Here is a 13,750-nt window from a genome sequence, read left to right on the forward strand (position 1 = left end):
ACGAAACAGTTTTATCCGTTGTTAAAAGTGTAGATCATTATTGACAATGAATGTGAATGCTGAGCTACTTACCAAGATTCTTGCCCTTAGACTACAAAAGGTTATTCAGAAATATATTCATCAGCATCAAACTGGTTCAGCATAATAACACGAAAAATAAAATGCTTCATTATTTTCACATTACGGGAATTAACATCTATACACCTTTTTACTTATATATTTGTAAAGGACACCAACAGACGTATACAGTTTATATATGCTTTATTTCTGCAACATTTTTTAATATATCCTGCTTTTAAGAGTGCTGGTATTTTATGTAAACATTCCCACCAGAGAGTGGGATTGTGTTACCTGTTAATTAGCACATGCAAGTAAGAATTGTATTGTACTCTGTGACAATAACAACTCTATATTCTGTTGTTACTTACTCCATCAACACCATCGACTCTCCCCTGTCCATTTGCAACAAGGATCCAACTGAAGGCTTGTCTTAAGTTTTTTTTATTGCTCTGCTCCTCAGTACTTCTAGTCTTTGATTTCTCCATTGCATCAGACAACATGGGTTGGCTGGCATTAAATTCTTTTTAATGAAAAGATGTGGGTGGCCAGGAATCCTGACCAGGTTGGTTAGTGGTACTTTTCTGTTATAATGGATGCATAGGAGGAGAAAGCTTCCCAGAGCTACAGTATGTAGTTTTGCTGGGCAGCCCTGTTGGAATCCTCGGGTACCACTAAGGGGAACTGCTGAAGGCAGACTCTCCTATCACAGGAAGGTTCCATCTGTCCCGGAAGTTTTTCCTAGATGCAATGTGACAGCACCAGAAGTATTCCTGGGTCTGGGATAAAGGAAGCTGCTCTGCCAGTCAGAATTGGGAGAGTAGTTGGATGAAGCTCACCTGGATGGAGTGGAAAAAGAGAGAGTCATGCTGTTGAAGCTATAGAGTGTAGTAGGTCATTTGTGACAATAAATCTCTTTATTGGCTTCTGGAACTGTACCTGTGTGTCTTGGGTTTTAAATGCTGCACCACCCCCTGGTGGTTCACACCAGACAGAACATTTTTGTTCTACCTTGGCTTGTGTTTCAAATGTTGCATGAAATGGGTTGTTTTCTGTAAATACTCCTGCTTTCATAACCAGATGTTCACTACTTCTGACTGCCGTTTCGTTTTATCAGGTTTGATGTTGGATGCTCTCCAGGCTGCATTTTGATAATCCCTATTATTGTTTCTTTTCAGACATACCTGGCTGTTTATCTTGATATTTACACTTACATAAACAACTTAACTTTTTTGTGCAGCACATTCTTTACATTTTTACACATTCCCTAAATTTTCCTCTATTTGCTGAGTGAATTTATAAGGTGGGCTTGTTTTGCAGTTTTCATTATGTCCATATCTTTCATGTTATGTTTTCAGCACTTCTCCTTATTAACTCAGGTCAATGTATGTTTCTATAATGTACAGATGGTCATATTCACTGATTCCGTTCAATTTTTTTGTAAGCCAGCAATTAAGTTATAGACATGACTTTGATTATTTATACCTGTATGCATTACATTTGTAATTCAATTAATATGAAGGGGATCTATAATTATTTTATCTCCATTGGCTCTAAAGAAAAGATTTCCCTAAACGTGTCTGTCAGTCTCCTTAAAACAGGTAGCCATCCAAGACAGGAAATTACATTTCCAACTCTGGGAACTTACTATGTGTACTTTTGTGACTTATCATTTTGTATATTCTCAAATACATGATGACCTTTGTTTCGTCATAATTTGTAAAAGTATTTATTCATCAGAAGGTTCTTGTAATAGATTAGTTGTATAGAATAATAACCTTCTCCCTCAAATACTTTTTTTTACAATTATTAGATTATATATTATATTAGAGAGTGGTTACTCTTGTGTCAACTCTGTCTTCTCTCAATTGTCAAGCTGAAACTGGATGATTCCTCTCTGTTCTCATATCCAGGCTGTGGAATGAGCTTCCCATTACCATCCAACCTACTGATTTATAAAGCACCTTCATAAGGACCTCTTTAGAAAACATCATGAGACTTTTCAGACTTCCTACAATAGAATGTTCTTGGAGATTCCCAGGATCTAATTAGACTCAACCAGGTAGACTTTGCCTTTCTTTTTCTACAGTATGTGGTCTCCCAGAACTTTAGTTTATCTAAGTTATTTTTAATCTTTCTATATTTTATCAACGTGATTAATATTATTGGGTTTAAGGATCTGTCTCTATCTATGACTGTATATAGTGCTTTAACTATCTATTTATTATATCTACTGTATTATTAGCTGTGCAAACTGCATTCCTGTTTGTTGTTTTTCATTTTGCACAGAGTATCACAATATTTTAAAATCTATTCTGTTACTCTTCTTGGTATGTGGATGTGGCACTTGGTGCCACTGCTCTACTGCCAGGCTGCTCTCCTGCATATGGAAAAATCATCTCAAATAAAGGAGCGTTAGAATCATCAGAGGGAAAAATTCCAAAAATTGGAAGGCCAGCACAGACAACAACATAGGAAACCCAGGAGGGGGATAGGCGGCCAGTTGGTTGAGGTCTCCAGGTCTGTGGGTTTATTTTTGACATACTCTCGTACAATTTTAATCTCCACCGTTGCCAAACTGGTCATGGTTTGTCAATTAATTAATAAATAGAAATTGTTGGTTTCCATTTATGTTTAATCACTTCTAACTTGCTCTTCGTGTGTTTTAAAAATCCAGATTAATATGTGTACCAGTTCTGCATTTAGTAATTAGTATAAGATGTATTTGTATCTGTGGTAGGCTGGCGCCCTGCCCGGTATTTGTTTCCTGCCTTGCACCCTGTGTTGGCTGGGATTGGCTCCAGCAGACCCCCGTGACCCTGTAGTTAGGATATAGCGGGTTGGATAATGGATGGATGGATGTATTTGTATTTGCATTGCATTTCCTTTTTACCTCACAGAAATGAGGATGAATTCAAAGGAGAGCAATGACATCACTTCTGCTTAAGACCTGGATGTATCCCCTTCCACCTCACTCATTATATAACATCAATAACAACAACAACATTTATTTATATAGCACATTTTTATACAAATAATGTAGCTCAAAGTGCTTTACAATGATGAAGAAAGAGAAAAAAGACAAAATAAATAAGAATTAAAACAAAGGGAACACTAATTAACATAGAATAAAAGTAAGGTCCGATGGCCAGGGAGGACAGAAAAAACATACAAAAAAAAAAAAAACTCCAGATGGCTGGTAAAAAAAGTAAAATCTGCAGGGGTTCCAGGCCATGAGACCACCCAGCCCCCTCTAGGCATTCTACCTAACATAAATGACATCAATCAGTCCTCATGGTACTCAGGGTTCTCATGGAAGAACTTGATGATGACGGTCATGTGGACTTCTGGCCTTTAATCCATCAATGTAGGGACATCACGGTGCTTTGATCAGGTGGTGGTGGCGCAGGTCGCCACCCCAGAAAATTGGACAAAGAACAGAAGAGAAAATAGGGGTTAGTACGGATTTTGAATATGAATGCCATGAATAATAATGATAATTACTTGAATATACAGAGCATGACATAATATGTGATTTAAAATTCAGGTGTCAATAGTTACCTGTAAGGATATAAGGAACAGAGAACCCAGAAGTTTGGATTAATTTCTCAACTAGCAACTGATAGCGCCTCAGAAGTGACTTTCTAAAATGTATTCATGCACCATGTCGTGCCTAGTTATTATTTCAGTTTTATTGGGTATAATTTATAATCGCTAGTGAACAGGGCATCTTTATGAAGCAAGATGGGAGTTTTTAAACTTTTTTCTCTTCTACCCCTCATGTGTAGCTGTAATGACTCAAACAAATGTCCAGTAAAGTGTTATTTGAGTTTTATTTTACCATATGGCCTTTTTTGTGTTCTGCTTTACATTTTTATTCCCCACTGCTTGTAAACTGTGTATTTAATGACTCATGTTTGTAAGCCACTTTTAGATTACCTAAATAAAAATGCCATTACTAATAATACAATTCCTTGAAAAAACGCTGCCATCATCTATAATATGATCAGTTACTCCCTAGATATGTGGTCATGCTGCGGTGGGCTGGCGCCCTGCCTGGGGTTTGTTTCCTGCCTTGCACCCTGTGTTGGCTGGGATTGGCTCCAGTGGACCCCCGTGAACCTGTAGTTAGGATATAGCGGGTTGGATAATGGATGGATGGATATGTAGTCATGCTTACCTCTATATTCCAAAACCATATTTTTGTCAAACTTGACATGATTTTTTATTCCCTATTCAGACTCTTAACCAGTTAGCATCCATTGAACGCGTGTCTGGGAGATGTTTTGTAGAATTACTAAATACAACTTCAGTTGACAAAAGAATTGTCTGGGGTAAATGACAGTTTGTTACTCTTGGAAAAAGTCACTTCAGCTTTGGAAATACTGAACCTTCTTTTAAGGAGCTTAGCAGGGAACAAATGTTATTGGTTTCTAACAAATGTTATGTGTGAATAGCTCTTCTCGAGGCAATATAACCTTCACATGGAGTGGAGGCATTCTACAGCAAATCACATGCAAGGTAATAAAACCTATAAAGTGTTTTAAATTCTGTGCCTTCAGCTGCTACTAGTACTTTCAAACTATTTCAGACTTGTTCACAACATCACTAGAGACGGCAGACTAGGATTGGTATGACCTTTGTAGAAAAGGTCAAGGAAAAGCTATTACAAGGGGGGCCATGATAAAGTAAATGGCACTATTTCAATTAGTTTGTTCCCCACAACTATTTACAATGGGATGTCTGTCTTGCCCTTCTCTCTCTGAATATAGAAACTGCACTTCACTTTTCCAAGACACCCAACCGGCATTATTTGCATATGTTTGCTTAGCATTCACTTATTTGCTATATTTTTATTTACTACTGCAGTTTATTTTCGAAATGCAGAACAAAATTTCATTTTGAAAAACATATCTAATGCAATAAAGTATGTTCTACACTAAGAAGGTGTCTGCATGATTTAATAACACATTTCTGTCTTTATCTGATTCCGATAGCTTTTAATTAAAACAGCACGGAAAGAATATTTTAATAGAAGAAAAACAATTATTTTTAATCATCTAGGAGTCTCTAAGTAGAAAGAAAAATGAAATAAAAATAAAAATTGAGACTTTCTGATATTTTCCTTCATTTTCCGAAAGTCCAAATGACATGAGATTAAATATCAGGGAATTTCTCTGGGTGTTTAACGGCAGTGCCTACCTTATTTATTCCCACCAGTGCGATAGATTTAATAAGAAAGGCAGTATATTGTAAATGTAATGTGGTGCCCTTAGGGAAAGTTTTTGTAAAATCTTCGATCAATGGACTAGATGATTCTGTCTAATGATTCAGGTTTTACAAGAAATAAAAACATACCATGGAGGAATGGATCCCATTTTAGCCCAAATCATGATGAACCTGGAATTTCTAAAGAACTAATTGACCACGCTTGTTTTTATTGGAAAGTTGTACGTGCTTTACTGGGAGTCTTAAACTTCAAAATCTTCCCATTTTGACATTAAGCAGCAGCCTTCCACATGATCATAGTAATGATAATAACCTGCACTCTATGAACATAATAACACCACACATAATTCTAAATTTTTAAGTACCGCTTCACTGACACTCAGAGAATAATAATGGAGAAAAACGTGTAAAGTGAAACAAAGCACTTTCTCTGATTAGGTTTTATTTATTTATATTTTTCAGCACAATCATCACAAGTTAATTGCAGTTCTTCAAATAAAATAACGGTATGGATGCTTCTTCATTCTTTACATCCATTTGAAAGAAATGCATATTAGCCAAAAGTTTGTAGTATCTATTACTTCTCAGAAACAGACCATATGCTATTAGTCATTAATTCAATTTTAACCTTAAGCGATAACTCTCCTGTTACAATCCAATGGTTAAACCTCCATTGTAGAAGAACAGTCTGTAGTGACACCTTGTAGAATACTCATGCAGATGTTGGGCAACAAGTTAAACTTAACCAGGCAGAATTTGACTTTCCTTTTCTACAGTGTGAGGGCTCCCAGTGGTTTATGTTATCTGAGATATTACTGATACTACTATATTTTAGCAGCATTATTAGTATTATTGGCCTTAAGGATCTATCTAACCATCTATCTGTGGCTGTACTGTTCATAGTGTATACAGTGCTTTATCTATCTATCTATCTATCTATCGTATATTGAACTAGCTATCCATCTATTATTGAGTGCCTTATCTATTTATCTATTGTCAGACACGAGTGCTATGGGAGTAGGAATACACAGTAGGTGACCATTTTTCCTTTTTTCCTCACAGATAAGGGGATGAATTCAAATGGGAGCTATGACATCACTTCTACTCCAGACCTATAAGCCACGCCCCCTTCCTCCCCACTGACCATACTGTATAAAGAACAGAGAAGTCAGAAGTCTGTGTTCATTTTCGAACCAGAAACTGATAGTGGCAGATCTCATTCCCTGGCATTGCATTTCTAGCAGCTATTCATGGACCACTTCGGTCCTGATTGTTATTTTAGTTTCTTTGAGTTTAATTTATAATCACCTGTAATCAGTTATAAGGAAGCCTTGATAGGCAGCTGTTTATTTGTTAGAAGGTCAGAGGGCGACATTTGCTTTTGTATTTGTGCCACTGAATGTTGTTTTATTTGATGAATATAAATAAATGGGGAAAGCCGGGTTGGCGCCCCAACATTTACCACAATGATTAACACCCTATCTTCCTCACAAAGACACACACACACACAGACTACAATGTACAGTAACTGGTTTTTAAAAGAATTTGTTTTCTTAGTACTCATAATTATCAAAGTGAATATACTTCCATTTTGGTATTAACCCTGTGCTCTCTTGGGCTTGGGATTCTATAAAAATGATAAAGCCACAGCTGTGTCATGGGATAGTCTGTTATGATCCAACACACAGTGAATAACAGACAGTATTTTGCTAAAGTTTTGTAAAATAATATCATGCTTGCAAAAAATTATTAATATTTCTATGTCTTTGGCCACGCTATAGTAATTCACCAATATCCATTACTTGGGTGAACACTTTGACCAAAGCCCATAATGGCTTCTAAACAAGAAGCTGTAAAGCCAATTTTAGAACAAACTGAGTCACCCTGCATTGTAGGCAGTGCTTCTCAATATAACTCTTATTGTTGGCTCCTCTGTCAGAGTTTGGATTGTACTTGTTCTGTATCCTGTTGTTCCACCTTCTGCGCCTTCAGCTTCTTGCCCTTCTTTGCCAGCCTGGCAATCTGTCCTGTATGTAGATATTGCAGGGCATTTGTTTTGTTACATGCAATGCCACTTTGTGTTTTATTTGAGCATTTATACACTTGTAGAGCTCTCTGTGCTTGTCAGTGAAAAGTGTGTTAGAGTGCTTCTGAACTTTGTCTAAAGTCATGAGGTTAGGTTGTTTTTATCCTCCTCTATGTGGATAGCTTCATAATGTACAGGTGTTCTATAAATATCTGGGTAACCTGTTGCGCCCCTTAGATTTGCAAATGGCTCTAGCTGCTTGAGATTCAGACTAAGTATTAGTAAGTATAAAAAGAATCCATATGGACCCTTTAAAAATCATACAATTGCATCAATTCCATTACAATTCTGACATTGTGAATAAACACTGCATTTAAAAAGAAAACTTTCAGCAACACGCCCCGAAATGTTATAATTTCTTTTCTAAATGACCTATAGCTGTTAATAAAAGTGACAAACATAATCATATTTTGTGTTTTTCTGCAAGTTTTGCAGTCTGGCAAAATCCATTTCTATATGAGACAAAGATATTTGTTGCCTCATTTTTTGCTGATTGTATGATCCTTCTAATCTTTCTTACCACCTGCTGTTCCTAAGCTGTTAGAAGCTATCCACCAAAAAAAAAATAATTTTTTGCTTGGAACTGTCCCAAAATGCAGAGCCCTCAACAAAATATCTTTCATGCAGTATTTTTGTGCTTGACTGTGTGCTTTAAAGCCTGTACACCTCTGTATGCTTAAATCAGTAAATCCATCAATCATTTAAAGATGGTGCTAGAGACAGTAGTACATCACACACAAGACTTTCTCTTAAACTCACTGCACTGCATTCAAGATTCAACCACAACCTAATCTCTGTTATATTGTAACCCACTATACATTTTGTAGCTTTAGAGTATAACAAGCTGCTGGTCTAAGGTGAGTTGAAATATAAGTAATCAACACAAACGTCAGCCTTAATGTCTGCAGTGCACCATATTGGAATTTATTTTGTGATGCATGTAGTAATAACATGCACTGCATTTGTCATTCCAACAGATGGCACATCACTAAGATATGTAGTAATAAAATGCATTACTACAAATGTTTGTTATATGCCATCTACTGGAATGGCCATCAAATGCAATGCATACAGTCAGGTCCATAAGCATTTGGACAGTGACACAATTTACATCATTTTGGCTCTGTACGCCACTACAATAAATTTGAAATAAAGCAAACATTATGTAACTGAATTTTAGACTTTCAACTTTAATTTAAGGGGGGTTTACCAAAAATATTGTTTGAGCTGTTTAGGAATGATAACCATTTTTCTGCATAACCCCCTTTTCCAGGGGCTCAAAAGTAGGTGGACATTTGATTGACAAGCTGTTTTATAGCCAGGTGGTAACACTTCCCTCATTATTTTATTAACTACTAGCAAAATACCCGCACTTTGCAGCGGTGAAGTACTGCCTTCAAATTTTTATTAAGAAGAAAATTAAACCTTTTTAAACTGAGGGAAAAATATACCAATAATTATTTGTTAAGGATCTCTTTGTATACCACATTGTGAGTTCGGCCATCCGATTGTAATATGACCAAGCTGTGGGCTGAGCTTACTCTTGAGCATGCAACGTACAGTTGGCCGTATGAAAAGTAATCTTGTTTCAAATCTCACAGCTTGGATTGCTGCTGTCATAATCGGTTTGAGTTTCATGGTTTGTTTCAATTACAACAGTATTTGCAGGACTTGTGTTGAAGTGACATTCGGCATCTGTCAAACGTTGTAAGTATACAACCGGTTTCATCGATAACTTCGCATCCAGCTTTTGAGAGTTTAAACATTCATAAACATCAAAGTGTCCACAACTGAAATCGTCACCTGTGTTTAAGAGCAATTGGCGGTTGTTGAAAGGTGTAAAATATCTGGCCATTTCGGTACACTTGAAAGCGACAACCGAACAATTCAGCGGCAGGCATCACCTCACATGCAGAACCAAAGGTGAAGGGCTTAAGCAGTTCACTCTTATAGTCAGAGGTGTGACCAGAATATCATGTGTGGGTGGGCATTTGGCTTGTCTCGGGGGGCAAAAAATATCCATCCATTCATCCCCATTTTTGTAGGGGGGTCAAAAATAATAACAACATAGTTTTATATAACATATAAAATCAAAAATTGTGTCATAAATCATAACCTATTGTTCAATAAAATTAACAGAGGCAATGGAACTTGTATTATTATTTTTTGTGAACAAATATAGAACTGCATCTACAAGGTAAATATCAATAAAGTCAAATGTATACAACAAATGAGAGCAAGAATAGAAACGTGGCTCATTGTAGTCATTAAGGAGGCTATGGGATATCAGTTTCCAGTGTTTAACCTGGATATTATCTACAGGACCAGTCTGCGGTTACTCTTGGCAAATTCTGAAATAAATTCATTCATGTCTAGATTTTCTGTGATGCTTTTCTCATGTGCCAGAATGACTAAATTTCCATCCATCCATCCATTTTCAAACCCGCTGAATCTGAATACAGGGTCACGGGGGTCTGCTGGAGCCAATCCCAGCCAACACAGGGCACAAGGCAGGAACCAATCCTGGGCAGGGTGCCAACCCACCGCAGGACACACACAAACACTAGGGCCAATTTAGAATCGCCAATCCACCTAACCTGCATGTCTTTGGATTGTGGGAGGAAACCGGAGTGCCCGGAGGAAACCCACGCAGACACAGGGAGAACATGCAACTCCACGCAGGGAGGACCCGGGAAGCGAACCAGGGTCTCCTAACTGCGAGGCAGCAGCGCTACCACTGCGCCACTGTGCTGCCCATAACTAAATTTCTCTTCCTTGAATGCAGCATTGTTCGGCAGAGTGAAGTGAGAATGCGGTTCAAAGTAGAGAAAGAGCTTTCGCATGCAGCTAAAGACACACCAATGATGAGTGCTGTGACATATAGCGAATGTAACATAGGGAAGGCCTCTTTGTACTGCTGAATGCATTTGCGTGCTTCAGAGAGATTAGCATCAGCTGGCAGTTTATTGATCAACATTGCTTTTGCCACAGCAATTTCATTTTGCAAGCTCATGCTGTTTTGCTCTGTGTCTGCAAGTGCCTGAAGTGGTTTCAGGAGAGAATGATCAAGAAATAATTCTGATTTTGGCAGGAGAAGTGATGTGGCCCTCAATAGTTCAACATTTCTCTGAGAGAATCTTGTCTCCATTTCTACAATAGCTCTATCAAGAATGCTGAACATAGCCCTTTTAAAAGTCTGATAAGGAGCAATTTGTTCATTACAGTCACCATGCCCAAGCGTAGACACGACAATATTATCATCAAGCTGTGAATTAACTTTCCATTTCCTTTTGAGCGAATTGGTAGGCCTACTTTCACGCTGAGAGAAATGCTCAATTGCATTGGCTGGTGTCAGCACACCAAGCACATGAAGTAGGAATTTTCCTGTATTGAAGAAATTCTGCTTTTTTAATTGGGTCAAAAGACCACATGCCTCTATGCAAATGTAAAAAGGGGCAGTGTCAGCCTCTGCTACCTCTGAGAGAAGCCCCCTTATAGCTTCCTCATTGTTGACAATGGACTTTGTGACAACATAATGACTGGTCCATCATATTTCTAGAAGTCTTTTAAGTGTGGGTGTATTGTATGTGTGTGGAACATAATGTCTGTGAAAAAATGTGTTCAATGAATTTGACCAGTCAAAGAACTTCTTAGCCAAAGGTTCTGATTACATTGTATGTATCACTGCTAAATGGAGCTGGTGGTTGTAGCAGTGTACATATGGAATGTACTTACCAACTTTGTTTTGTAACAAAGCCTGGACACCACGCCTTGCCCAAGACATGACAGAAGCACCATCAAAACACTGACACACTAAATTGTATGGGCTGTAACCTAGCTCAGAGAGATGTGACAGAATTTGGTTACAAATATATTCAGCATGAAGCTGATTCAGTTCAATTAAGCCAATCAGGTGTTCTTCAGGGATGGAGTTCTGGACGAATCTAATCACTGCAGACAAATTCTCAATGTTATAGCGATCCCTGGTACCATCACTTTTAATGCAAAGTCCAGCTTTTTCATATTTGGTCCTGATATCTTTTACCACCATTTTGGCAAGAGTCTCAATTATTTCATTTTGAATTACATTAGATGTGTACTTTGTGTTGTCTGGGATGTATTTTACAATTTCTGCAAGTCTGGCATCTTTTCTGATTGTGTAATTAAAGAACTTAAGGAAAAGTCCCTCCTCCATACCTACGTGATTGTGACCACGCAGAGCCAGTTCATTCAATGCAAGGAACTGAACAGCCTCCCCAATGCTTTTCACATAATATCTATTCTTTTCTATCTGGGCTGGACCCAGTAGTTGAACTATGCTTTCACCCGTCTCTGCCCGGTGCTGATACTTTTGCCATTTGTAGCAGCTTTAGAATGGTTGCTGATGCTTTAAGGGAAGACAGACACACCAATATTTGGATTCTGACATTTATTCTACCAAACAAGCAGTAAGGGGCACAGTCAGCACACGCAGCGTCAGGCGTTTTCTCATTCTCCTATAGCAAGCCAAACAATATGCTAATGAGGCTGGATCTCCGTTAAACCAAACACTTTTAAAATCCATTTCTGCAGACCAAAAGTGATGACAGAACATCAAAATACATTAATAACCATATTATGTGATGTTTCCATGCAGTTTCAGACAGAAAACACTAATTCAAAACTTGTCAGCTTACACTAGAGACGGAGAGTATTGAGAAGCTCCTTACCTGCAAAAACGTCATCAAACTTTTGCCAGGAGTCTGTTGTACACTGCATGTGCGTCCTATGGGTGTCACATTAATTAAAGCCCAACTGCTACAACAGGCAAACAGGAACTATATACAAAAGATACAATGATTGCATTCACATTAAACAAAATTCACAATATATAAAACAGAAGAATTTCAGTATATAAAAAAAAAGTTTTGAGAATGTTCACAAAAATATAAAACATAATAAACTAACTCAGCCACACATGCAGACATGGCTGTGACGTGCGGGATACTAGACGCATGTTTGTGGATGCCGCCACCGTCTTTTTCTAGAGCTTTTTTCCATTTAGTGTAGTCGTGTTTGGTGAATATGTCCTTGTGATCCGAACTGGAAACACTAAATTTGCGGCAGGCAAAGCAAAAGCTGGCATCACGGACAACAAAATATTCAAGCCATGATACTGATACCAGCTTGCACTAAAACATCTGAGTGTCTTTCCGAATGCGCGCTTGGGATAATTAATTAAAATGGGCTGGGATGGGCTATCCATATTTAAGTCAGGCAGTCCGGACTGCATATTTTGTTGAAGGCAGAGGTTTGGAGTACCCGACACAGCCGCAGAGCTAGAGAATTGTGTAGGCTTATCTACATCTTTTGGAGTGTCAGTTCCTGACGTTGGTGCGCTGTGCTCTGTGTTGGTAGCAGCGGTGCTGGGTTCAACCGTGGAGCCAGTAGCTTGCGGAGGGACTGAGGTTGACGATGTCTGCTTTTTAATAAGCCACCTATGCATAGCCTTTGGTGTTACCAATCAGAAAATAAAAGAAGAATGGTACGTATACGCTGTTTTAATTAAAGAATGTGGTCAACAAAATGCAAAATGTGCGGCGAAGTGAACTGTGAGCAGCATGGTGCCTGTCTAATTGGAAAGCAACTCAGTTTTGAAAATCAAATGTTATTTTTCTCCAGAGTTTTCATTGAACAGACAGAGCATTTCGCAGGGTTGGCACGGCTTGTCTCTGGTGCTCTGTGGTCACGCCTCTGCTTATAGTGCTCCTGTGTAGTATAATTATCTCCTGTACCGTCATCAGTCCACACCTTGAACCTGTCCCAGTCATTCAATACATAAGACACAATGTTCCTCCGGATATCAAGAGTGAGCCAGATATGGCCGTTCAATATGTAACAAAGAGAATGGAAAAGGCAGGTGCCATCTCCGGGCATGGAAACCACTCGGTAAGTGACAGTTCTTTGATCGATGGTGATCACCTCGATAGACATGTTAATGGGGGTGCAGTTGGAACGATAAAGGAAATGGGTACCTGAACAATGTAAAGTAAGTCTAAAATACCTACACAATAACTATAATTGTAATAAACGAACATAAAAACAGCGGAGAAGCCGTGGATTAAATAAAAAGGCTGTAGTTATCAGCAGGGAGATGTGAATCCTGTGGCGAAGTAAGGAAGGGAATGTAGAGACTGGAGCGATGGACGGCCTTATATAGGCAGGCAGGCAATAACGTGGGAGGCGTTGGGATGGGGGACCCAACACCGCCTCACACGGTGACCGAGGTGCAGGCTATGGACGTATATATGTACGTAAGTAGGATTCAGTTAGCATTGGAAAGACCGTTGGAAAGTTCAATATGGCGGCCAAAAGTGGTGTCATTCCACCGAAATAAGT

General features: G+C 38.4%; 1 long non-coding RNA gene across 1 annotated transcript; it reads right to left on the minus strand.

Moving 5' to 3' along the window:
* Window positions 1-244: 244 nt before the first annotated feature.
* Window positions 245-12,124, minus strand: LOC120539209. Its single transcript, XR_005635571.1, has 2 exons — window positions 12,082-12,124; window positions 245-896 (listed from the first exon to the last, which is right to left on the minus strand). It is a non-coding gene; the product is annotated as an uncharacterized LOC120539209 (long non-coding RNA).
* Window positions 12,125-13,750: the final 1,626 nt, after the last annotated feature.

This window comes from Polypterus senegalus, chromosome 11 (assembly GCF_016835505.1).
Source record: "Polypterus senegalus isolate Bchr_013 chromosome 11, ASM1683550v1, whole genome shotgun sequence".
Taxonomy (NCBI): domain Eukaryota; kingdom Metazoa; phylum Chordata; class Cladistia; order Polypteriformes; family Polypteridae; genus Polypterus; species Polypterus senegalus.